The sequence below is a fragment of the Podarcis filfolensis genome (assembly GCF_964270895.1).
Source record: "Podarcis filfolensis genome assembly, chromosome: 13".
NCBI lineage: Eukaryota > Metazoa > Chordata > Lepidosauria > Squamata > Lacertidae > Podarcis > Podarcis filfolensis.
The window spans coordinates 53986978-54012586 of record NC_139615.1 but is presented as its reverse complement, the minus strand read 5'-3'; the positions used below and the strand labels follow the sequence as shown (position 1 = coordinate 54012586).

Sequence of the window (25609 nt, the reverse complement as noted above, 5' to 3'; positions counted from 1 at the left end):
TCTGGACTCTCGGCGTGACAGTTTCCGCCGAGGAGTGGGTGTCCCTACGGGAGGTCCTGAAACCTCCCCACTGTTCTCGCTTGAAGTGTCTCTGAGCCCTCCCTCCGACTCACTTTCCCTTGGAACTCCACTTCTCCCCCTGCTGGTCCCCTCCTCCGCTGAGTGGTCTCTCTCACCCTCCATGAGCCCTTTCACCTCCTTTGTCTCAGATGACAGTTCCCCTCCAGGGCCCCCTTCACCCCCTTCCCTCCCCTCCTCTGCGGGAGGCGAGGGAGCAAAACCCTTGAAGGAACCTCCCTCATCTTCCGAAGTTTCGAACGCTTCCCTCCACCTTTTGCTGTTTCCGGTTTCCAAGTACTCCTCCTCCTCGGAGTCTGTACCTCCTTCCAACTCCGATTCCCTGAATCCCTCCAGTTCCTCCTCATCGTCGGTGGTGCCAAAGTACTCCCTCCGGAACCTCGCTACTGGCTGAGGTTTCCTGGGGAACCTTTGGTGGAACGTTTCGATCAGGATCTCGTCATGGACCTCCTCTGCCTTCACCCAGGTGTTTTCCGACTCCGGTTCCCCTTCCCACGCGACCAAATACTCCACCTGATTACCCTTCCACCTGGAGTCGATGATTTCCGCCACATAGTTGCGGCTTTCCCTTTCTTCTATGGCTGGCCCCCGTGTGGATACCCCTTCACCTTCCCCCCTGTATGGTGACAGTAATGACCTGTGGAATACCGGGTGCAGTTTCATGTGGTTCGGTAACCGGAGTCTGAAAGCCACTGGGTTGACCTGTTGGATGACCTCAAATGGTCCCAATCTTTTGGGTCTCAATTTCTTGCAACCCCCCTTGAACGGCAATCCTTGGGTTGATAGCCAGACCCGACTCCCCACCCTAATTGTTTCGCCTTCCCTTCTGCTCTTGTCTGCCTGCCTCTTATATTCTTCTTTGGCCCTTTCTAAGTTGTGTTGGAGTTGACGATGGATCGCTTCCATTTCTTCTACAAAAAGTTCCGCGGCCGGAACACTCCATCTCTCTCCTCCTTCCCCTGGAAACGCCCTGGGGTGGCACCCATAATTAGCCAAAAAGGGGCTCATCCCGGTGGACACATTCTCGGCATTATTGTAAGCAAATTCCGCTAGTGCCAACTTTTCGACCCAATCGTTTTCTCTGTCATTGACATAACACCTCAGGTATTGTTGAAGGATACCGTTTGCCCTCTCCGCCTGCCCATTGGTCTCAGGGTGCCTGGCAGTCGAAAAGTTGACCTCTACGTGCAACAAGCTCATAAGCTTCCTCCAGAATCTGGACGTGAACTGTTTCCCTCTGTCGGAAACCACCCTCAAGGGGGCGCCATGCAGCCTAAAAATATGTTCTACAAACAATTTCGCTGTCTCTTCCGCCGTGACTGCATGTGAGCAAGCTACAAAGTGACCCATCTTAGTTAACAGGTCTACTACGACTAGTATGGCAGTTTTCCCCTGGGATTTGGGCAGATCAGTCATAAAATCTATCGACACCGCCTCCCACGGTCGTTCTGGTGTGGGTAACGGTTCTAATAACCCCGCTGGTGCCCGCCTTTCTCCTTTGGCTCTCTGGCATTGGTCACACCTTCTCACATACTCCCGTACATCCTCCCTCACCTTGGGCCACCAAAACTCCCTGGTCACCAACCACATGGTCTTGTGTTGCCCAAAATGCCCCGCTGTGGGATTGTCGTGCAGCTGTTTGAGTACTCTCCCCCTCAATTCCCCTTCGGGTATATATAGCGCCCCTTTGTAATACAATGCCCCGTTTCTTTCTTCAAAACCTCCGGGGTCTTCTCCCTCTCTCCTTAAACCTCTGAGCTTATCCTGGGCGTACTCATCATTTACCGTTCCCTCTACCAGTTCTCTTTGCCCCACCCAGGCCGCACCACACACCCAGTGGTCCTCTGGGATAATATGTCTCTCTTCTGGCGCTCCCTCCCCCTCCAAATATTCAGGTTTGCGAGAGAGAGCGTCCGCTCTGATGTTTTCTGGACCTGGCACATAGCAGATTTCAAAATGGAATTTGGAGAACTCCTGGGCCCATCTCACTTGTCGTTGGTTGAGCACTCGTGCCGTTCTCCAATACTCCAAATTCTTGTGGTCCGTACACACTTGCACCTTATGCTGTGCGCCAATTAGTAAGTGTCTCCATCTCCGGAACGCTTCGTGAATGGCGAGTAGTTCTCGGTCATATACCGTGTAGTTCCTCTCGGATTTGTTCAGCTTACGCGAAAAGAAGGCACACGGTCTCCATTCCGACTTATTGCTCCCTGGCTGAAGCAGCACCGCCCCCACCGCCCGGTCTGAGGCATCAGTTTCCACTCTCATGGGTTTTTGTAAATCCACATGCAGGAGCTGTTCTTCCGAAGCGAATGCCTTTTTCAATTCCTCAAAAGCGTGCTCCGCCTCCGCCGTCCAAACGAATTTCTTCTTGCTGCTTAGACAGTCCGTGATGGGAGCCGTTAAGTGGGCAAAGTTCTTGATGAATTTACGGTAAAAGTTCCCAAACCCTAAGAACCTTTGCACATCTTTTTTCGTTTTCGGTGTCTTCCATTCCAGCACCGCCTGGACCTTGCCTGGATCCATGGCTAATCCCTTGTCTGATAAGCGGTACCCCAGGAATTCCACCTCCTTGGTGTGGAACTGACACTTCTCCAATTTCACCCACAACTGGTTTGCTTGCAGCTGGCTCAGCACTTCCCTGACATCCTTTACATGCTGCTCCTCATTCTCTGAATATATCAGCACGTCATCGAGGAAGGCCACGCAATTCTTGTAGAGCAAAGGTCCCAGTACATGGTTCATGAGCGATTGAAAACAGGCGGAGCCTGCTTGTAATCCAAAGGGCATAACGAGATATTCGAAAGCCCCTAGGGGGGTGAACATTGTTGTCTTCCATTCATCCCCCTTCTTTATTCGTATCAGGTTGTAAGCTCCTCTCAGGTCCAGTTTCGTGAATATCTTTCCCTTCCTCACCCTGGTCAAAATGTCATCAATCCTGGGCATGGGGAAAGTCACTGGTTCTGACACGGCATTTAGCCGCCGGTAGTCCACGACCAATCTCGGTTTATCCGTGTTTTTTTTGTCCACAAAAAACACTGGGCTGCCCCCCACCGCTCTGGACTCTCTGATGAAACCTCTCTTCAGGTTTTTGTCAATAAACTCCCTCAACTCCTGCATTTCCCTGTCTGACATGGCGTACAGCTTGCCCACGGGGAGCTGGGCCCCAGGGACCAGGTTAATTTGGCAGTCAAAGTCTCTATGCGGTGGTAGTTTATCTGCTTCCCTTTCGCTGAAGACCTTGCTCAGGTCCGCGTATTGTTTGGGCACCTTCCCTTTGTCCGCCACTTCCGTCCCTGCTAGGGAGGCTTTTGCCCCTTCTGGCACCTTCCCCTCTTTGCAGTGTTCCAGGCAATGTGCTGACCCAAAGGAAACCACTCTCTGATGCCAGCCCACCAGCGGGTCATGCAACGCTAGCCAGCTCATTCCCAAAATGACTGGCGCCCCTCCCAGGGTGGCTATATTGAACGCTATCCTTTCGGTGTGCCTTGCCACCCTCATAACCATTGGGACGGTCTGTAGGCTAACTTCTCCCCCCAACAGCTCCCTCCCATCGATCGTGGTGACCTGCAGGGGGTTGCTTAAAGGGAGTGTCTGTATCTGGTGTTCAGCTGCAAACTCCTTGCTCATAAAATTACAGGAGCTGCCTGAGTCCAACAGCGCCTTGGTCTTCAGTGGGTATCCGTTTGCCAGCTCTAGCCACACCTCTATTACTAGGGCTGGTCTTGGAGGTTCCGGAGTGGGCACTTTTACTGCTCCTTGGCCTGTCTGCAGTGCCCTGACCGTGGCAGACAGGCGTTGGCTTTTACTGGCTCCTGGACTTCCTCCTCCTTCCCCCCAACAGCTCCCGCCATCCCTTGCCATTCCTTTCTTTGCGGGCAGACTCTGGCAAAGTGACCTGGCTGCTGGCAGAGATAACATTTCTTGGCGCTCTTTCCCTCCTTCTTCCTCCCTTCACTGGGATTTGAAACTGCGCGCGCGCGCGCTGTTCCAACTTTCATCGGCTCTCCGGGCGGGAAACTTGGTTCTGGAATCTCTGGAATGCGGAAATCCCTCCAACGCTCTCCTTTCCCCTCCCGCTTCTCCAAGGCTCTTGCCTCCTGGCGCGCTCCAATGGTCAGCGCTGATTTGGTCAGCTGGTCCATAGACTCCGCCCTGGGCGCCCGGGAAAGTTCGTCTTTCACCGCCGAAGAAAGCCCCTCTTCAAAGAGCATTTGAATGGGTTCCGCCGATAGGTCCCACCCCAATTTATGTATCAACATTGTAAACTCAGTCCAGTACTCACGAACCGATCGGCTCCCCTGTTTGCAAGCCATCAATTGTCTGCGCACCAGTCCCTGTTCAATCTCGCTGGAAAACATCAAATCCATGGCGCGAAAAAACTTCCTCGCGTCCTTCAGCATGTCACTATTCCCTGCCATCAGGGGCCTGACCCAGTCTCTCGCCCCTCCTTCGAGATGGCCAATCACAAACGCCACTCGCGATGCCTCATCAGGAAAGTCGTTAAACTGCAGTTCGAGAGCATACTGCATCTCTGTCCTAAAGGCTTGGTAGTTCCTGGGGTCCCCCCCAAACTTCTGCACCATTCCTGGCATCTTTCTTGCTAGTGTAGCGCCTTTTGCCTTTTCTGCATCCTGCGCCCTCCTTTCTTCTAGCCTCGCCGTTTGCATTGCTAGCTGGAGTTCCAACACTCTGTACCTTTCTTCCAGACTTGGACTTTCTCCAGCTCCTGCTGCTCCTCCGGCTCCGGCTGGGTTGCTCATGATGCCTCTCTGCACAAGCTGCTTTCAGGGACTGTCCGATTGCTGTGATGGGATGGTGAGCTGCTTGTGCGTAAAATCCTGATCCCTCAGAGTTTGGCTAAGTTCCCAAACCTCTGTCTGTGATGGAGCTCCTTAAGCATGGCTCCATCCTGGCATCTTTCTTGCTAGTGTAGCGCCTTTTGCCTTTTCTGCATCCTGCGCCCTCCTTTCTTCTAGCCTCGCCGTTTGCATTGCTAGCTGGAGTTCCAACACTCTGTACCTTTCTTCCAGACTTGGACTTTCTCCAGCTCCTGCTGCTCCTCCGGCTCCGGCTGGGTTGCTCATGATGCCTCTCTGCACAAGCTGCTTTCAGGGACTGTCCGATTGCTGTGATGGGATGGTGAGCTGCTTGTGCGTAAAATCCTGATCCCTCAGAGTTTGGCTAAGTTCCCAAACCTCTGTCTGTGATGGAGCTCCTTAAGCATGGCTCCATCAATCGCTCGTAGAATCGGACAGTGGGCGTTTACGGAACTTCTTCCAGCATAAAAGCTCCTTAACGGAAACGCGTCTTCTGGACTCTCGGCGTGACAGTTTCCGCCGAGGAGTGGGTGGACCTCTCCCTACGGGAGGTCCTGAAACCTCCCCACTGTTCTCGCTTGAAGTGTCTCTGAGCCCTCCCTCCGACTCACTTTCCCTTGGAACTCCACTTCTCCCCCTGCTGGTCCCCTCCTCCGCTGAGTGGTCTCTCTCACCCTCCATGAGCCCTTTCACCTCCTTCGTCTCAGATGACAGTTCCCTGACAACCAGGTATGCTTCTGGACTGATAATCAAGCGGTTGTCAGTGTCCTGTCTAAGCAATCATCACACTCTCCTAGGGTGGCAAACGTGCTCCGGTGCTTTGTCCTTTTGTGCTTAGAATTAATCACCTATTTCTCTGCCAAATTTATACCTAGGGTTAACAATGACATCACGCATGCTCAGTCTCGTTTTCAGATGGACTGTTTCCGCTCATTAGCACCAGAGGCGCAGCAATTGCCACAGCCATTCCTGGAGCACCTTTGGAACATGATGTCCTGAAGGGAGTATTGGCTTCAGTAGTCCCATCCATGCTTAGACATTATAAAAAGGCTTCGTTGGCAAATTAAAAAATGCTAGGCTTGACACACCCCCTACCAAGGCTGAAGTTCTGCAATACTTGGTACATTTGAGGGAGCTGGGTCACGCAGCAAAGACTCTTAAACATCCAGTCAGCTGCAATCTCCTCCTTCTGTAAGGCTATTTACTCCATAGACCCTTGTGCGGATTTCTTAGTGTGAAGGGCACTGGGGGGCTGGCGCAGGCTGCAGCCTCCCAGCAGTGATGGTAGAAGGCCCATAACTTATGACATTCTATGCCAAATCCAAATAACAACAACAACAACAAAAATAAAAGTTAAGAAGTATCTGTTGGTCCAAGTACAAGGCCCGGTTATTTTTCGGCTGCATACTCCATTGAAGGAATGGGTTTCTGCGTACGCAGAATTAGATAAACTAACGGGGAGAATTTGGAACCGGACTGGAATAAATTTACAGAGTATATTAAAAATATATGTGAAGAACAATTAACATTTGTAGGTTTTCAAGAAGCTCTGTGATAATAATGGAAAGAAATATTGTTTTATAATAATTGTTAAGATTAATATGGTAAAAAAAGCCCAATATAGATGGAAGAAATGTGAATAATTGTGATAATATGGAAAATTTCCAGATAGACTGAGGGAAGTCTGAAAGTAGAAAGATTAGAATTGGATGTAAATTTTGGATGGAATTTTTTTCCTTTATTGTTACATTTGAAAAATTTTATAAATAAAAATTTTTAAAAAAAGAAGGAATGGGTTTCTGTGCAGGGACCCAAAATCCACTTTTTTCCTTTTCCAAGGGAGCATTTCTAGAATGCTTTAACTTGAGCTCTTGAGCGAAAACCCAGCTGTATAAACAAGTGCTCAGAGCACTTGTTTCAGTTTGTGATGGCAAGGATGACCTTGGCTGTTCTAGTGGAGTAGGGATGACATGTCTAGGTCTTATCTTACGTCCTGATGCACAGACCTAGTCCGGGAACAGCGCCAGAGTGTGTTCTTGGAGTTGGTGATCTCTTGCTCCAAGATAAGAGTAGGAATAGGAATACCCTTTTATGGTCAGAAGTACAGGAAGGAATATCCTTTTATGGTTAAGAATACCGGAGCAGGAACATATGTGATGTCAACCTGCGTGTATAGGCTGATGTGGTTGGATTCCTGGGGAAGGAGGGAGAGGGTGCCTGGAGGATATATATACTGCATGAAATTTCTCATTTCTTTGGACTTGCTGTGGACTGACCACGCAAGTGCCTTCTGCTATCTGGAGAGAATAAAATAACTCTTTCACTGAACCAACCCTCGGTGTCATTTGATTTCCTTCCTCCCGTCCGGGAGCAACGCAGAGCCCACCAACCAGTAAAGTCTAATACGGCTACACCATTGCCTCCTTTGGCGCTCTGCGCATTGGTGAAGTGGTTTGTGAGGGCCAACAAGATTCCGCTGCTCGGGGAAGTTTGAGAGACCTGACCTTGTCCAGATCCAATGTAGTCCTGCATGTCTGATGTTCCAAAACTGATCAGCAGGGAAAGGGGGCCCTTATTCGGCTCCAAGCAACTAGTCACAATGGGCCATGCCCAGTAAAGAGTACTAGACATTTCATGTACGTGAGACCAACCGTCTCAGGCCCATTCCTCATACATTTGGATGGCTCCCGCCTTGCACGACATCAGTTCATGCGCGCTATGCGAAGGGCGATTGCTGCCTGTGGTTTACCCCCAGCTGAATTCGCGGCCAACTCCTTTCGGATTGGGGCCGCCAGCACAGCAATGCATTTGGGACTCTCAGCTGAATGGATGAAGGACTTGGGGCGGTGGAAGTCTGATACTTTTAAGGGATATATTCGTAAGACCTCGTGATTGTTCATGGTATATCTGACCTGGCTTTGTTACCTTCTTTTGCTTTCAGGAGACGTTATGGTGCACATTTGGATTACAGGCCACAGCACTGTCCACTGGGCTAGTAACCATGCCATCATCTGTGGCGTGGGGTGCAGGCTGGATCTTCTACTAAAAAATTAAGTTTCCTGAATTGCACAGAAGGGGGTGCCCTGGGCGGAATTTATGCCTGCAGTGAAAGCACAGCCCCTCATGCTCTGGTTATTCAGCTGGGGGAAAATGACTTGGCCTATCGGAAAGGCGTGGACTTGATGTGGGACATTTACAATGATTTCAATGAACTGATTGCGTCATTGCCAGATTCAACCCTAATTTGGTCACCACTGCTGGCGAGGCATGTATGGAGGGACTGTCAGTGCCCTCTTGCGATAAACAAAGCCCAGGAAGCTTTTGGTACATTTGGTGGAGTGTAGAGTGGCAGCTCTGACCACCCAAACATCCAGTTCAGCTAAGTGGCCCTCTACCAAGAGGATGGCGTACATCTTTCCGATGTGGGAAACTATGTGTGTCGGCATGCTGCAAACTCAAACCCGGTACTGTTGCCTGAACCCTGATGGTCACCCAACACTCGCCACTGACCTCCGCAGTGAAATTCCTGTAGTGCCAGCTCCCGCCCTCCCTCGAACCTGCCGCCGGCATCTCAGCCTGCCTCTCACCCTCTTTCTCCACGCAAACATGCAGAGAGCCTGGTGAGGGAAAGCAGGGCATCGTTTCACTGGGGTCCTCTAGCTTGGAGGCAAGAGGGAACTCTGTGGGCCGTCCAGCCCACCCTGAACTCAGGTAGTACCAGAAGCCGATGCAGTGGGTGCCCCAAGCAGCGGGTATATCCCCATCCGCAGTGCCGCTGCTTGACCTGCCACCAGAGAGCAAGTGCTGGTGTCGGCAACCATGTAGTGCCATGGGGAAGGGAAGAGATGTGTTTCAGTTGGATCTTCTTCTGGATTGGAAACCCCAGGGGTCATCCAGTCCAACCTGCTGCAAGGCGCCACTCACCCTCCGGTGTGCCCAGAGTGTGGTCGTCAAGCAGACCTTGTTCCAAGGTGCCACCCCGCCACGCCCACCTGGTGGGGCCGGCTCCTAGGAAAGGACAAGGGCTGATGGGATCTGGAGCCGTTCCTTGACTCCCAGCACCCATCTGCAGGGTAGATGACCCAGGGTGTACCCTCCAGCTCTACAATGCTATCATTCTGTGACGTTCTAAAGCAGGACATGCTCAAAGCAGAGGGTGCTGCACAGGCTGCTGCCCCTGGGTGGGCTCAGACCCAGCAGGGAATTTGGTTTCCGTGTAACATGGCCACCCCATTTCTGGCATGACAAGATGCACGAGGAGAAAACACTTTCCTGCCTCCTGTGACAGCCAGTTCCACAAGTTAACAAAGGCATGTGGAAGGCTCAAATTCCCTGCAGATGCTCACCACACTGGCTCTCCTCTGTGCCGTCATGGCAGTCAGGCTCGAAGTCGCACATTTGCTCTCTGCTGATGCAGCGCAGGCAAACTGGCCATCCTTGCAGGTGCCGGTGTGGCTTGCTGGGGGGGGGGGGAGCAGAGAACAGGCCTGGATGGAGAGGGAAGGAGGTGTCAATGTCCGGGACTGGTGGAAGGAATACATATGGGAGAATGGCTCTATCCCATGAGACTCCTCATCTGTGGGTTTTGGGTTCCAGCCAAAAAGATTGGGTTGGATGACCCTCAGTGTGCCTTCCCATTCTCCCATTCCTATAGGGCGGTTCACAAGACACACACATGTAAAATATTATTGAAGAAAGAACTGCTATAAAGAGAACTAGAGCCTTATTTCTACTCCTTTTCCCCTCACCGCTTTGTTGGATGCAACCAGGAGACAGGATCAGGTCATCCAGAGCTATGCTGCTTTGGGGATCCTTCCTGAAGCTGCCCCAAGGACAATCTGGAAGGAGGGAGCAAGGCAGATAGAAACCCATTGCCAAAGGATCCCTTCAACCTGCGTTATCCTCTGAGCCTACCTCACAGGGTTGTTGCAGGGAATAATAGGCGGGGCAAACCATGGACTCCTTGGAGAAAATGGGGGGGGGGGAGAGACCAAGGCAATAGGAAGCTTCTCCTTCCTTGAAGGTTTTGAAGCAGGGCTTTGATGGCTGTCTGTCCTGGATGTTTGAATTGAGATTCATGCCTTGTAGGGGGTTGGACTAATGACCGCCACGCTCCCGTCCAACTCTATCATTCTACATTTTTTGAAATAAGCTCTTCTGCTTAATGAAGTTGGAGGGCCCAGCCAGACGGACATGTCCATTGCCAACCTGGCACCCAGAGATCTCCATGCAGTTGCAGTTGGCCCCACACCTGTGGCAAAATGCACCTGGCGAATGTCAAACCCTGATGTTAGGGCGGGGCAAAACCCACCACTATGGTTGTCAAATTCCTGGCAGCAGCAGCACTCCTCTGCCTTTATATGGATTGGGACAGGAACATAAAGGCACCTGGAAGTCCTTGGTCCTGTTGAAAGTGGCCTCCTCGGGGAACAAGAAGTTGCTGGCACAGCTGCGGATAAGCTCCCTCTTCTTCTCCATCTGGAACTAGATGTTCAGGCAGTTGGCCAACCCATGCAGCTGGAGGGGAAACGTAGCGCTAGAGCCAAGGGTCCAACCCGCTTGGCAGCACGGAGCACAGGCCTATTATAGGGTCAGCCAATATTATTAATATTCAATAATTCTCATCATATTGGCCACCCGATGAAAGCCAAATCCGGGTCAGAGGGAGGAAATATCAGTGCTGAAAGATGGGTGAGACAACAGAGTGGTGGTGGCTCCCATATTTCTGTAAATAATAAATGGTAAATGAAGATAATAATCTGCCCCAATATTTCTGTAAATAATAAATAGTAAATGATGATGGTAATAGTAATAATAATGGGTTGTTTCCCCTTCATGAAATGCACACACATGTGTGTGTCCCTGCCTGCCCACCCGACAAAGGGACTCACGTGGTAGGACCCGTTTGCTGCCAGGGTGGGGCTGACCAGCTCAGCTCAACCTGAGTGGGTGCTGGTGACATAGATGAAGTAGCCTGTGCTGAGGCACAGCCAGCAAGATGCCATCCCAAGGGTAATATTTATTCATTTTGTGGACTGCAGGAGGCATCGCCATAGAACATACAGTATATCATATTATATATATCTTTTTTTAACACCAGAGCTTTCCAAACGGCCTGTCATGCCACTCTATACATTGTATATAGAGCGCCCTTCATCCCAAGAGGGTTGATCTATATAAATTATCTATCTATGGACACACACACACACCCATAAATCCATTTTATTTATATACATATATCCATGCATATAGATAGATAGATAGATAGATAGATAGATAGATAGATGATAGATAGATAGATAGATAGATAGATAGATATAGATATATAGATATATATAGATATACATACACATACTTATATCCACATATCCATTTTATGTATACACATACACACAGTCAAACCTTGGTTGTCGAACATAATCCATTCCGGAAGCCTGTTCGGCTTCCAAAACATTAGACAACCAAAGCATGGCTTCCAATTGGCTGCAAGAGCTTCTTGCACTCAAGCAGAATATGCGTTGGAAGTTTGACTTCCAAAAACTGGAGCATTTACTTCCAGGTTTTCAGCATTTGGGAGCTGAAACATTCTAAAACGGAGCTGTTTGGGAACTGAGGTTTGACTGTATATGCGCGCACATACACATATCAATTATATATATATATATATATATATATATATATATATATATATATATATATAAAACACACACACACACATGCATACACACACACATATACTGTAGGGGAAATGCGGAAGACCATTGTAAATTCGAGGAGTTAGATGACATGTCTCTTTCCCTTTTACATCCGTGGTGTCAGAGCTACCCTAGGTCCCAGCTCACAAAGGACCAACGCTGCTTCGTTGTTAAGTATAAAAGTCTTTATTGAAGTTCAGTTTCACTTCCAGAGCCGCAGCGCGCAGCTCTACGTCTCAACTGTCAGACCGCTGATGCTCCGTCTGAGTCTCCTCCCCCTTGACACCAATTTAAGATTCTAGCCTTGCTCCACCTTCTCCGCTGCTCCTTCCTCCTCTGGGTCCGCCTGCCCGCCGGGGTTCCGCCCTTTCTAGCCTCTTCTCCCGCTGATTCCCCTGAGCCTTCTCCCTCCCTCCGGCGGGCTTTAGGAGCTGGTTCCCCATCCGGGTCTCCTGCTGTTCCGCGCGCCTGCACATTTGAACTTGGCGCGCGCACCCAGCCAGCAGCTTTCCTCCTGACCGTTTCACTGCTGCTGTCACTGCTTCCCCCTTCGGGGGGGGGGCTAGCTGCAACTGACCTCCCTTCCGTTCCCCCACTCTCCGATGGAGGCGTGGTCAGCCCTGATTCACTCTCTCTCCCCGCTGGAGGAGACGCTGGCCCTGACACATGTGACTCTTCCCCCCCACTACGCTCTGGTGGGGAAACTGGTCCCGATCCTCCACTGCTGCTTTGGGGTTCCCCTCTGGCTCCTTGTTTCTGGTGCGTCCCCCCTGGGACCCCCCTTGCCCTGACCATCGGCGCCCCCTTCTGGGAATCTTCTGATTCGCTGGAGAAGCTCATGGAATCTCTCGGGCCACTGTCATACTCCCCTACGCTGCCCTCGGATTCTTCCCCTTCGCTCTCCAATTCCTCTCTCCCCAGTGCTCCTGCTCCTGAGTCCCTGACACGTGGTTTAAGGTTTGCTAAAACATGATAGTATAATTTGTTTTTCACACACCTGTGTCAGGAGTTTTCTGGGTCCCCTGTGTTCTAAGTGCTGATTGGCTAGTCGGGAGGATACCCAGTTGCAGTGAATTGGGTTGGAGACTCTCAGCTGCTCTGCATTAGTCGCACCTGGTGTCCCAGGCTGATTTAAAGGCAATAGGAATTAAAGAAATGCATAAGAAGTGGTTAAAACGGTGGATCATCAGAGGTGCTGATGGAAGTCCAAAAAAGATTGTATAAGTGGTGAAGTTTTGTGGTATGTATTATAATTTATATGTTAAAATTAATAAAAATTATTATTTAAAAAATAAATAAATACAGTGGTACCTCAGGTTACATACGCTTCAGGTTACATACGCTTCTTTTTTTTTATAAGATATTTATTAAAGTTTTTTTTAAAGTACAAAAAGAAACATAAAACATAAAACACAAAAAAGAAAAAAGAAAGATCAGAAAGAAAACAACAAAGAATTAAAATCCATTAAACAAAAAGAAAAATCAAGAAAAAAAAATACAGCAACGCTTCCCATTTGTTTTCTTTCATTACCGTATTTTTTGCTCTATAACACGCACCTGACCATAACACGCACATCGTTTTTAGAGGAGGAAAACAAGGGAAAAAACATTCTGAATGAAACAGTGGATGTATCATTTTTGTGCTTCATGCTGTGGCCACAGACATGTGATCTGATGGTGAATTTGGGGTGACCCAATGCAAAAATCCTGAGAATCCCTGTGGATCCATGCTTTGTAACCACGTTTTTGCACCATTGCAGCCCCAGGCAACAGTGGGTGTGTGATTTTGGGGGGGGGGCAGGCTGTAGCCATGGACATGCTATGTGCTCTGATGGTGAATTTGGGGTGACCCAATGCAAAGATCCTGAGGATCCATGTTTTGTAACCACGTTTTTGCACCATTGCAGCCCCAGGCAACAGTGGGTGCGTGATTTGGGGGGGGGGGGCAGGCTGTAGCCATGGACATGCTATGTGATCTGATGGTGAATTTGGGGTGACCCAATGCAAAGATCCTGAGGATCCATGTGGATCCATGCTTTTTAACCACATTTTTGCACCATTGCAGCCCCAGGCAACAGTGCGTGTGTGATTTTTGGGGGGCAGGCTGTAGCCATGGACATGCTATGTGATCTGATGGTGAATTTGGGGTGACCCAATGCAAAGATCCTGAGGATCCATGTGGATCCATGCTTTTTAACCACATTTTAAGTGGGGAAGGAAGGAAAAATACAGAATGGACAAGGAGCACGAGAGGGGTGTGCAGAGAAGCAGCTGGCTAAGAATGCAGGAGAGGGGTATAACGGGAGGGAGGAAAGGAAGGCAAAAGTTTTCCCTCACCTACCCACCCAAGCCAGCCAGCCAGCTCTCTCTCTCTCTCTCTCTCTCTCTCTCTCCCTCCTGCATGTTTTCAGCAGCACCGGAGCACAGAGACGACACTCTGCTTTCCCCTCTGCTTGCCTGGAGGGGAGGGGCTTTCCCTGCTCTTTGTTCCGTTTGAGCAAACACAGCAAGGAAACAGAGGAGGGTGGGCAGTAAGAGGCAGAATGCAGGAAAGCAGCCACTTCCTCTTTTCAGGTTTCCCTTCTCCGAGACGCGCGATTTGATTTTTGCCTGATTTTTTTTGCCATTTGGCTCCAGGGACCACACATTCGCTCAATAACACGCACAGACATTTCCCCTTCCTTTTTAGGAGAAAAAATCTGCGTGTTATAGAGGGAAAAATACGGTAGCTTATTTCCTTGACCTCCTCACACCTCCCTTTTTTGTATTCTAGGTCACTTATCCATTTCAGCAAATCCTTTCCCTCCTTTCAAATTTTTGTCCTGTAAATTTATCTTGATATTAATATAACTTTACTTTCCCTCCTTTCACCAATTAACAGTCTGTTTTTTCCTAAACCTTTATAACATTTCTGCTAAAATCACATAAATTCATTCCAACATCATTCTAACATTGATTAATTTTGCAGTGTTTCTGTAAATAGTCTTTAAATTTCTTCCAATCTTCTTCCACCGACTCTTCTCCCTGGTCTCGGATTCTGCCAGTCATTTCCGCCAGTTCCATATAATCCATCACCTTCATCTGCCATTCTTCCAGGGTGGGTAGATCTTGTGTCTTCCAATAAGTATTCTTGCTGCTGTTGTAGCTTACATAAAGAAAGTTCTATCCTTCTTTGGCACCAATTGGCCGACCATGCCCAGGAGAAAGGCCTCTGGTTTCTTCAGGAAGGTATATTTAAATACCTTTTTCATTTCATTATAGATCATCTCCCAGAAAGCCTTAATCCTTGGGCATGTCCACCAGAGGTGAAAGAATGTACCTTCAGTCTCTTTACATTTCCAACATTTATTATCGGGCAAATGATAAATTTTCGCAAGCTTGACTGGTGTCATGTACCACCTGTATATCATTTTCATTATATTCTCTCTTAAGGCATTGCATGCCGTGAACTTCATACCTGTGGTCCATAACTGTTCCCAGTCAGCCATCATGATGTTGTGTCCAACATCTTGTGCCCATTTAATCATAGCAGATTTCACCGTTTCATCCTGAGTATTCCATTTCAACAGCAAGTTATACATTCTTGACAAATTCTTAGTTTTGGGATCTAACAGTTCTGTTTCCAATTTTGATTTTTCCACCTGGAAGCCAATTTTTTTGTCCAAATTATATGCCTCCATTATCTGATAATAGTGAAGCCAATCTCGCACTCTATTTTTTAATTTTTCAAAACTCTGCAGTTTTAATCTGTCTCCCTCTTGTTCCAAAATTTCCCAATATTTCGGCCATTTGGCCTCCATATTGAGCTTTTTCTGAGCCTTTGCTTCCATTTGTGACAGCCACCTTGGGGTTTTATTTTCAAGCAAATCCTTGTATCTTATCCAAACATAAACAGTGCTTTTCTGACAATATGGTTTTTAAACGCTTTATGTGCTTTGACCTTATTATACCACAAATATGCATGCCACCCAAAAACGTTGTTAAAACCTTCTAAATCCAACACATCAGTGTTCTCAAGAAGCATCCATTCTCTCAGCCAGCAAAAAGCGGCTGATTCATAATAAAGTTTTAAGTTTGGCAGGGCAAATCCACCTCTTTCCTTAGCGTCGGTTAATAACTTAAATTTTATTCGAGGTTTCTTGCCCTGCCAGACAAATCTAGAGAAACCCAGGTTACATACGCTTCAGGTTACAGGCTCCGGTAACCCAGAAATATTACCTCGGGTTAAGAACTTTGCTTCAGGTTGAGAACAGAAATTGTGCTCCAGCAGCACAGCGGCAGTGGGAGGCCCCATTTGCTAAAGTGGTGCTTCAGGTTAAGAACAGTTTCAGGTTAAGAACAGTTTCAGGTTAAGAACGGACCTCCAGAACAAAATAAATACTTAACCCAAGGTACCACTGTTGTTCAGCTGGAATACCATCACTTCCCCTGGCCTTGTTATTTGCAGTGCTTTCTAAGGCCCATTTGACTTCACTCTCCAGGACTTGCTCAAGGTCAGCAACCACACTACCTGGGGTGTACGAGACATCCATATCTTTCTGGTATAATTCCTCTGTGTATTCTTGCCTCCACTTCTTGATGTCTTCTGTTTCTGTTAGGTCCTTACCACTTTTGTCCTTTATTATGGAAATCTTTGTACGAAAAGTTCCTTTCACATCTCCAATTTTCTTGAACAGATCTCTGGTTTTCCCCATTCTATTGTTTTCCTCCATTTCTTTGAATAGCTCGTTTAAGACAACCCTCTTGTCTCTCCTTGCTATTCTTTGGAAATCTGCATTCAATTTCCTGTATCTTTCACTATCTCCCTCGCATTTTGCTTGCCTTCTCTCTCCCACTATTTGTAAGGCCTCATTAGACAGTCACTTTGCTTTCTTGCATTCCCTTTTCATTGGGATGTTTTCCGTTGTTTTTGTTTTGTTTTGTGTTTCAGTAGGATTGTTAATTTTTCTTGTTTTTACTGCTTTGGTGTTTTTTGTTTTGGTAAACCAATTTGCAGGTTTTTAAAAATAAATTTTATTAAATAAATATAAATAAAATAACACAAGCCAAAACACAATCCATCCTGTAGATTTAAGTATCTGTCCACAGTCACCTACTTGTTATCAGATGCCCAGAATCCACATTCCTTTATAAAAAAATATGAAATAAAGTCAAACCATTTTTGCAGGCAAAAAGTTTTTTTTAAAAAAAATCAATGGGGGTGGGGTGGGAGAGACAAGAAATTTTCCGCACCGGGTACCACCTGACCTGACTGGGTCTGGGAAGGGAGCATGGATAAGGCAAATAACAGGCAGATAATATGCCTGGTCTGTTACTTGCATACAATAATAATCCTGTGTCATGGTATTGCCAGAGAATGCAGGGGAGGAGCAGAGACAGGCAGAGGGAGGGGGGCACGAAGTGGCGACTGAGGAAAGAGGGGAAAGCCAGGAGGAGGGACAGCTCACAGATGTTGAACCAGAGCCACAGGAAGTTCTGGCACAGACAGTGAAACAATGCCTATTCCGTCTGCCAAGGAAAGGAGAGTGTTAAAGAGGAGGGGGCAGAGGCGTCACGTGAAACTTTCCCGCCTTTTCTGTTGGAGAAGGAGCTGGCATAAGCCACTCCCAGAATCTGAGCCGTAGGATTCGGATGCATGATTGTAATGGGCTGCTTGTACATATGTAAAATAAAGACTGTATATATGTATCTCTGAGTGAGCAGAAGCATTTCTTGCGAAGAGCATTCACAAGCCATCACATCCTGTATATTTACTATCTTGAGTTGGTAGACCATTTTTCAACGTTAACATATCTCAGTCATAGTGGTTCATATTAACATAATTGGGTTTTTTTTACTTTAAACATTAGAGTTTTTCTCGCCAAAGCTCCTGTAGAGAAGCAGTCATGCCACAAGTCCACGATGTGACTTTTAAGTGATCATTTCAAACCCAGGAACCACAACAGTATTCCATCTGATTACCAGCACATCCAGTCTATCTCTTTGAGTCTCTGCACAAATTATGCTGCTCTTAACACTAGTCAGACAGAACATAAAGTGGCATCTCCTCCCAAATAAAGCAGACGGCTCTAGATTAAATACTTCAGCTTAACTGATCTTGATTTGAAGATTCTGAAAAAAGATGAAAGGCCTCCTCTAATGAGAACAACCTGTGGGTCATCCCACGGAATACTCAGATAAATGGCGAAAGTATGCTGATAAGAGAATATGACAGCACCAGCCTGTTATTTTTAAATAGATGAAGTCAGCCGACATGGAGTGGGGAGAGCGAGAGCGAGCCCAAAATTATTACCTGAAATAGCACAATAACGAAACCCTTTCGGAAAGTCTACTGAAGAAACATCTCAAAAAAATACAGTCTTCCAAATTACAAAACTTGAGAGCTTACCATAGACTCCTAACCTATGTGCTGTTTCTTTTTAAAACAAAACAAAACCAATTTTGCTCCTGATAATTTCAAAGGCTGCTAAGGTTGCTGGAAACTTGAGATCTCTCTCTCTCTCTCTCTCTCTCTCTCTCTCTCTCTCTGTGTGTGTGTGTGTGTGTGTTCTAAGGATGGGTGGATCTGTCTGTTTTGGTTTCTCTCTTTTTGTCATTTTTCCAAGCTTGGGTTCAGTTCTCCACATTTCCATATTAGTTTGCCATTAAAAACAGCCCTCATGATAATATACACATTTTTGCAAACCAATTTCCCCTAGAGAAGAAGAAGAGGAGGAGTTTGGATTTGATATCCCGCTTTTCACTCCCTTTAAGGAGTCTCAAAGTGGCTAACAATCTCCTTTCCCTTCCTCCCCCGCAACAAACCCTCTGTGAGGTGAGTGGGGCTGAGAGACTTCAAAGAAGTGTGACTGGCCCAAGGTCACCCAGCAGCTGCAGGTGGAGGAGCGGAGACGCAAACCCGGTTCCCCAGATTACGAGACTACCGCTCTTAACCACTACACCACACTGGCCCTAACATGATGCTTTAAAAAAAAACATCTAATTTATGCATTTCTAGACACACCTTAACTTGGTATATGAATTTTGGTGCCCATTCTTTGGCTGGAAAGCTGCAATTCAGAGAAGGACGAATTTTGAAGGATGGATGTTTCAGTTTCTGTATTGTTTCAGCAAGTGCAGATTTGGTAGGTTTGCCTTTAAATGTGAACTGAACTGAATTTCTCCCCTAATCCCTAGTGTATTCCTAATCTCAATTAATAATAACTTAATGACATAGTCAATCTCTCCCTATAGATTTGGCAAAGTGGGATATAACTTGAATAAGTGAATGAATGAATCATTGATTCCAATTGGGGCTGTTTTGGCAAAGAGGATTTGCTTCTTTTATTTCTCTAACTACTGAGAGAAATAAATTAAAAAATTTAAAAAATGTCCAGTAGCACCTTAGAGACCAACTAAGTTTGTTCTGGGTATACCTGAAGAAGGGTCTGGTGACTTCTGTTTCAGTGTATCTGAAACAGTTTTCATGCACATGAAAACTACTCAGTTGGTCTCTAAGGTGCTACATTATAATTTTTAAATTCTTTTGGAAGGATTCTTTTAAACTTTCTTAGATCATATAACTTTTTTGAAGACTTGATTCTGAAGACTTGATTTTGAAGACTTGATTTAAGGGAATTTTTAGGTTTTTAAGAAGAGTCTTTTTAACTATCTTTTTAAAGAATTGTTTTAATTTATTTTGACTGTAAATGAGAAACATGCTGTCTCTAGTTCCAGGGATGTGACCACAAGGTATCAGATGCCAGAGAAGGGTTGGCTCATTTGGACATACTTTGAGAATTCTTTTTAATTTGCTCATATTAAAAAGAAAAAAAGAAAAGAATCATGAACATCTGTGAGGGGGCCACTGAAAGTAATGATTTCAGAAGAGCTACTTGAAGTAGGACTAACAGGAACCAACTCATGATGCAATTTAACATGGATTGGGCAGCCTACAGTCCAAAGGCAGGGGCCATAAAAAGCTGAGGCTCTGGACTTGAGAGACGTGCGGCAATGAAGACACTTCACCTTCTGTCATTCTGCCGGCTCATGGTAGCAAACGAGACAAGGAAGTTTGAGGATTGTGAATTGTTTTACAAGCTGAGAGATCTTGGGCTGGATGGTTTTCGCGGTATTGACGTAAAACAATGTGAGTCTTGTTTGTTGGACGTACAATGTCCAGCTGCTCTGTTAGGATAAACTTACACCCAATTTGTTGTGGATCCCAACCTCCCTTTGGTTTCTCATTTCTAGATGACATGTGTAGCAATTTATATGGATTTGTTTGGGTTTTTTGTTTACATTATTTTAAAATAATGTGGCATATCTGAAAAATGAGAACTGACAGAGCAGGCAAGATTGAAAATAAAGAGTCTTGTGGCACCTTAAAGGCTGACACATTTATGATATAATAAATTTTCATGAACTTCATCAGTTGCCAGATTAAAGGTAAAGGTAAAGGGACCCTTGACCGTTAGGTCCAGTCGTGACCGACTCTGGGGTTGCGGCGCTCATCTTGCTTTATTGGCCAAGGGAGCCGGCGTGCAGCTTCTGGGTCATGTGGCCAGCATGACTAAGCCGCTTCTGGCAAACCAGAGCAGCGCACGGAAACGCCTTTTACCTTCCCGCCGGAGCGATACCTATTTATCTACTTGCACTTTGACGTGCTTTTGAACTGCTAAATTGCCAGGAGCAGGGACCGAGCAACAGGAGCTCACCCCGTCTCAGGGATTCGAACCGCCAACCTTATGATCGGCAAGTCGTAGGCTCTGTGGTTTAACCCACAGCGCCACCCGCGTCCCCAAGATTAAAGGTAGCACTGGATAATTCAGAATGTTTTAGGAAAATGTTAAAAGCTGTTAGAAACATTGCTATTTTAAGAATACTGAAATAGAAACAACAGCATTTCAAAACTCAGAATGTCAAAACCAAGAAAGGATATGTTAAAGTTTTGAAAGTGTTTAAACAGCAGGATTTTTGGAGAAGTTTTAAAAATGCTTTTCTGTTTCTGTGTTTGGGAACTGATTTTAGGAAAGAAAGGACACTCTGAGTCCCTGGTTTTTATACTTTGCTCCCCTACCAGATGTCTGTACGGCTGGATTCCCAGCTAATTACAACACTGAATACTACGAGACAGAAGAGGGTGTCCCACACTACGGGCTATTCCATCTGAGCAGCCAGGAATGGTTCTTTAATGAGAGGCGGCACTCACAGAACAAATGCAACATTTCCTGTCATTGTGAGTGACCCTTTTTTTCCTGCTTGTGCCATGTACTGTATGTCTACATATATGTTGGAGACCTAGGCCAGGTTCTGAGAGGGACCTTCTGCTTCAGTGCCCTGTTCCAAAAATAAAAGCACCCCACCATGCATCCCTAAAGGATTTTTTTTTAAGGTTATCAGTCTGCACAAAATTTGCATATGGCAGTTTATTTGTATATATGATATAATTGTTTAGATATAATTGTTATGAAATTACTCATATAATTACAAGAAAACAAATTTAATTAAATTAATGTACATTTAATTTAAATTACTATTATTTAAATAGAAAAACATATTGCCACAGTGTGGAATACATCAAGTGACTCGTGCTGAGCAGACGCCAGGTCCTGATGGGCAACTTCAAGACCTCTTCAGTTCTTGCTTCTTAGGGTTGTTTATCTCTAAACTGAACTTAGACCAGGCAACACTTTAAGTAGAGGGGAGGATATACATGGCCACCCGAACTGTGATCATTATGCAAGTGTCCTACCTGGTAAGGGAGGCCTGGTTTACCTGCATAGCAGAATAAGGTAGCCTGAAGTGGTAGAAGTGATTAGAGACCTTCAAGGCCCCTGGGGCTCTCCCTCTTTTTATGGCCCCTGAAGTTTCAATCAGAACTGCCCTCAAACGGGGTGGGCGGGCCGGTCCGGGGGAAATTATCAAGAACCATTACTGCCCTACCTACCCTCCAAGGTGGTTTGGGACCCGGCGATTGGGTTCCCGTCCTAGGTGAAGAAAACGAGATGAGGCCGAGTGGATTCGGCCTTGTCTTGCCTTTACCCAGCCAACCCAGCTGGCCAATCGCTTGTGGGCAGCGGGGTCTTCCTCGTTGGACGCCTTCTGACCTGAGGGGCTCAGGTCCTCCGCTCTTCAATGTTGGACGCCTTCTGACCTGAGGGGCTCATCTTCCAGCGTATCCTCCAGGTTATCCTCACACAATTCCTCCCCCTGCCGTTGTGCTATCAATTTTCTAAGTGTTTTATTGGTGTCATTTAGAGATTCCTATTTAACTTTGTTTTGTAAAACAAGATCATTATATACAGAAACACCATCAGCAAATTGCTACACTATTATATCTGTATAACTCATTGTACGATACACACGTTTGATCAGAGTTCAAATGTGCTGAATCTTCCCAGCATTCAAGAAACATCAACTGGCTCTGGAATTAAGTCTGAACGGACTTAATTTCGTTCTTTCCTTTTTATGCCATCTGTTCCCTTGGAGATCCCTGCGTAATCAGCTGGTTTGCTTCCCCATTCAGCCATGGCCAGGTATTCCTGCCATTTCTTTTGCCCCTGGAAGGTGCTCATATGGATGCAGCAGGGATTTTGTGAAGACAGAATGGGCAGGAGCGGCAGAGCCTAGGAAAAGGGTCTGTCGTTTTCTCACTTTAGCCTGGGGGCTGATGCCGTAGCTGGTGAAGGCATACTGCCAATGCAGCAGCCCCAGGTGGGTGATCAGGAGCCGGCAGTAAGCGGTGAAGGTTTTGGTGAGGAAATGCCAGTAGAGAGCTCGGTCCAGAAACCAGATCTCAGAATGCGGGGTGACAACTGGAAGAGAAAAGAGAGACTATTAGACCGCAGGATGAGAAGAATGGACCACCCCACCTTTCAAGTAATAAGGAACTCTGAGGCCTAGGGATGATGAACTGGGCCTCGGTGCTTTCTACAAAGGTGTTTCCAAGGGAAATTCATCCTCTGAGGCCCTTCTTCGGGTGTCTCCTCCACGAGAGGAGACACAAGAATAGGCCATTTCTGCAGTGGCTCCCTATTTGTGGAAGGCTCTCTCCAGGGAGGCTCGCCTGGCACCTTCACTACCTATCTGTAGGCACCAGGCAAAAATGTTCCTCTTCAACCCAGCCTTTGGCTGATTGACATCTGACAGCTTTCTAAATGTGTTGGGTGGGGGGATGCTTGTTTTTCTTCTTATTTTTATTATGCATTTTGTTTTTTTATATTGCAGTTTTAGGTGGTAAACTGTCCTGAGATTTGTGGATGAAGAAAGGTATGCAAATTTTAATAATAATAATAATAATAATAATAATAGGGAAAGATGAAAGCCAGGCATAGCTTGCTTCAGGAAGACCTCATCACAGGCCATGATAGATGTCAGCCTTTGTCAACCTGGTGCCCTCCAGATGTTTTGGACTACAAAGCCCATCGGTCTCAGCCAGCACAACTGTATGGTGCTAAGAACAGTAGTCCAAAACATCTCCCACAAAGGCAAAAGCTAACTGGGGTTTGCAGACGGGGTCGATTACTGCAGGCAGCTCTTGGGCTTCTGGTGTTCTTGGTGTTCAACATACATGGTGTTCTTGTACACAAGGCAGACCTTCCCATTCCCTCTGCATGGGTCCAGCTCAAACACCAGGTTCTGCAAGTCCAAGTGAGGTTTCTCCAGCTGCCCCGTTATCTTTGGGGAGAAAGAAAAGGCTGGGCGAGGCTGAGTTTTGGATGCAGGGCAAGGAAAACTCAAACCATGCAGTTTGGGAAGCTGGGAGTCGATGGGACTCGTGTATAAGGTCACAGAAACGTTTGGTGGGGCAGCAAGTGGGAGAGGTGAGGTGTGGCAGTATCTCCTTCATCGTCAGTGTCCTCCAAGTCAGCCAGCATGGGGGCACTGGGCAAGGTGTAGATGGGCAAGAGAAAACATTTGGTCAGTTTGGGTGTCAAAATGGTTTTAGGGAGTCAAAATGGTTTCAGGAAGGTTTTCCTGTGCTGCTCCAGACATTGGTACATTTATGAATATTTATTATATATATATATAAGACCCTAATTTTTATTACACTTGCTTTTTGCAAAAAGCAAGTGCCTAACCGTCATGGCCGCAAAGATGGGATTGGCAGCAGGCAGAGTGCTGCTGCTGAAATAGGGATTTTTCTGCTGCTGAACAGCTCCCGTTTCATTGCCCCACTTCCCAAATTAAAGACAGAACACAATTTAAACAGAGGAAATAGGTGTGTGGATGCAATTGTGATCAGATAAGAATGTCTTTATTTCTTGTGGATTTCATAGCATTTATATACTGTTCGACTATGATAAAAACCCTCAGAGCGGATATCGATAAAATGATCAACAAAAAGTTAAAAAGAGCTATTTAAAAACATTCAAAAGTTATTTACTTGTATACTGCCCGTCATCTGAAGATCCCTGGCTGGTTCACAGCACAAAAACACAAGGGGCAAATGCAAAATACTCAATAGCGAAATAAAAAAACAAGGTCTTATATATATAATAAATGTTCATAAATGTACCAGGCAAACACGTACATAAATATATCAACCACATGGCTGAAGCAGTGCAGGAAAACACCCATGAAGCCATTTTGGATCCCAAACTGACCAAATGTTTTCTCTGCAGTCAAAGGAAAATGGAAAAGCCTCCCCATTGTCTTTTCCTTCACAAATCCTGTCTTAAGGGTATGTCTGTGTATGAATAGGGTGAGCTCAGGAACTAAGTATTTATCATTACGAAAGACTGGCCAGGCTCCCCAGGGTATCCAATCAAGTAAGCATTAACAGCTAACAACTCAGATTTCTGGTAAACAACACACTCAGATTTCTGTTGTAGACAACCCCTTTCTGTGATGTAGGTGTTTCTGGGGGGTGGTCTTGGACTCGGGCAATTTAAAATGTCAATATAAGGGCGGGCACACCTAGGTTCTGGGTCCTCCTTCTCCTGCGTGTGAAGGGGGCACCCTGTTGCAACAGTTCAATAAAGATCAGGCTTACTAGCAGCTTTATATATTCTCTGGTTGGCCTCTGTTCCTTTCTCCAATTGATGGAGAACCTGCAAAGGACTCTATAAGGACTCTTGTGTATAAGGGAATAAGGGCAGATTTTCATTTATTACGATAGAAACAGGAACAAAACAAAAGCCAGTCTACCTGAGGGGAAGGGACCTGGGGGGAAGGGACTGGAAGCATTGTCCGGTCTACTCAACTACCTGATCTACCTACTGCAGTGCCGGGAGACGCTGGTCTACCTGGTGGAGGGGTTGGCAGTGTTACCAGGTCTAGCCCCATTGTGACCCTGATCTACCAGCCGGAACTACCTAGCAGTGGGGACTGGAATGACTGCCCGGTCTACTCACTGGCGAGGTTTGGGCTTCCTGGTCCCCTTTGGAGGACCCCTTCCCGGTCTACCGGCACCTCCAAGTCTACCCAGTCACATGGGATGGGGAGACGAGTGCTCTCCGGCCTACTTGCTGCGGAGGCTGGAGCTGCTTGGTCTACCGGGTGCTGGGGGAGGCGTAGACTGCCCGGGGTAGTCGTGAAGCCTGCCAAAGGCGCCCGGAAAACATCCACTAAATAATAATAATAATAATAATAATAATAATAATAATAATAATAATAAAATTATTTATTATTTATTGTTTATATCTGCCAGAGTTTCCCCAGCCACCATGGGGAAACCTTCATAAAGGGTTGGTTTCGTGGCGACAGCTGCCGTAGAACTCCGTGAATTTGTAGACTGCCGCTTTGCAGCGGAGCAGCAGGTAGGTGCCCTAACCCACATAATCCTCACATAAGGCTCACATAATCCTAATCCTAACCCCCTAACCCTCTAGTCCTAGCCCTGGCCCTGGCCCTAACCCTAACCCTAACGGCATTGTGTCATTCGTTCCGTGTTTTTTGGTGAATATGCTCTCATGTGTCTTTGGGTGTTGCGCCATTTTGGGACGGGGGAATGCAGGTCCCTGAGACTCTCACGTCTTACTGAACATTTGGGTCTTCATGGAAAAGGCCAGTGGAGGTATGAAAAACAAAATG

The 25609-nt window shown here is 46.7% G+C and overlaps 1 long non-coding RNA gene across 1 annotated transcript in view; it reads left to right on the top strand.

Annotated features, from left to right (window-relative positions):
• The window catches only part of LOC310748314, a 28629-nt gene extending 7841 nt beyond the window's left edge, over positions 1-20788 (top strand). The window contains exons 2-3 of the long non-coding RNA XR_014541280.1: positions 19304-19721; positions 20655-20788. This is a non-coding gene — a long non-coding RNA (uncharacterized lncRNA). The remainder of the gene's footprint in view (positions 1-19303; positions 19722-20654) is intronic.
• The last annotated feature ends 4821 nt before the right edge of the window (positions 20789-25609 follow it).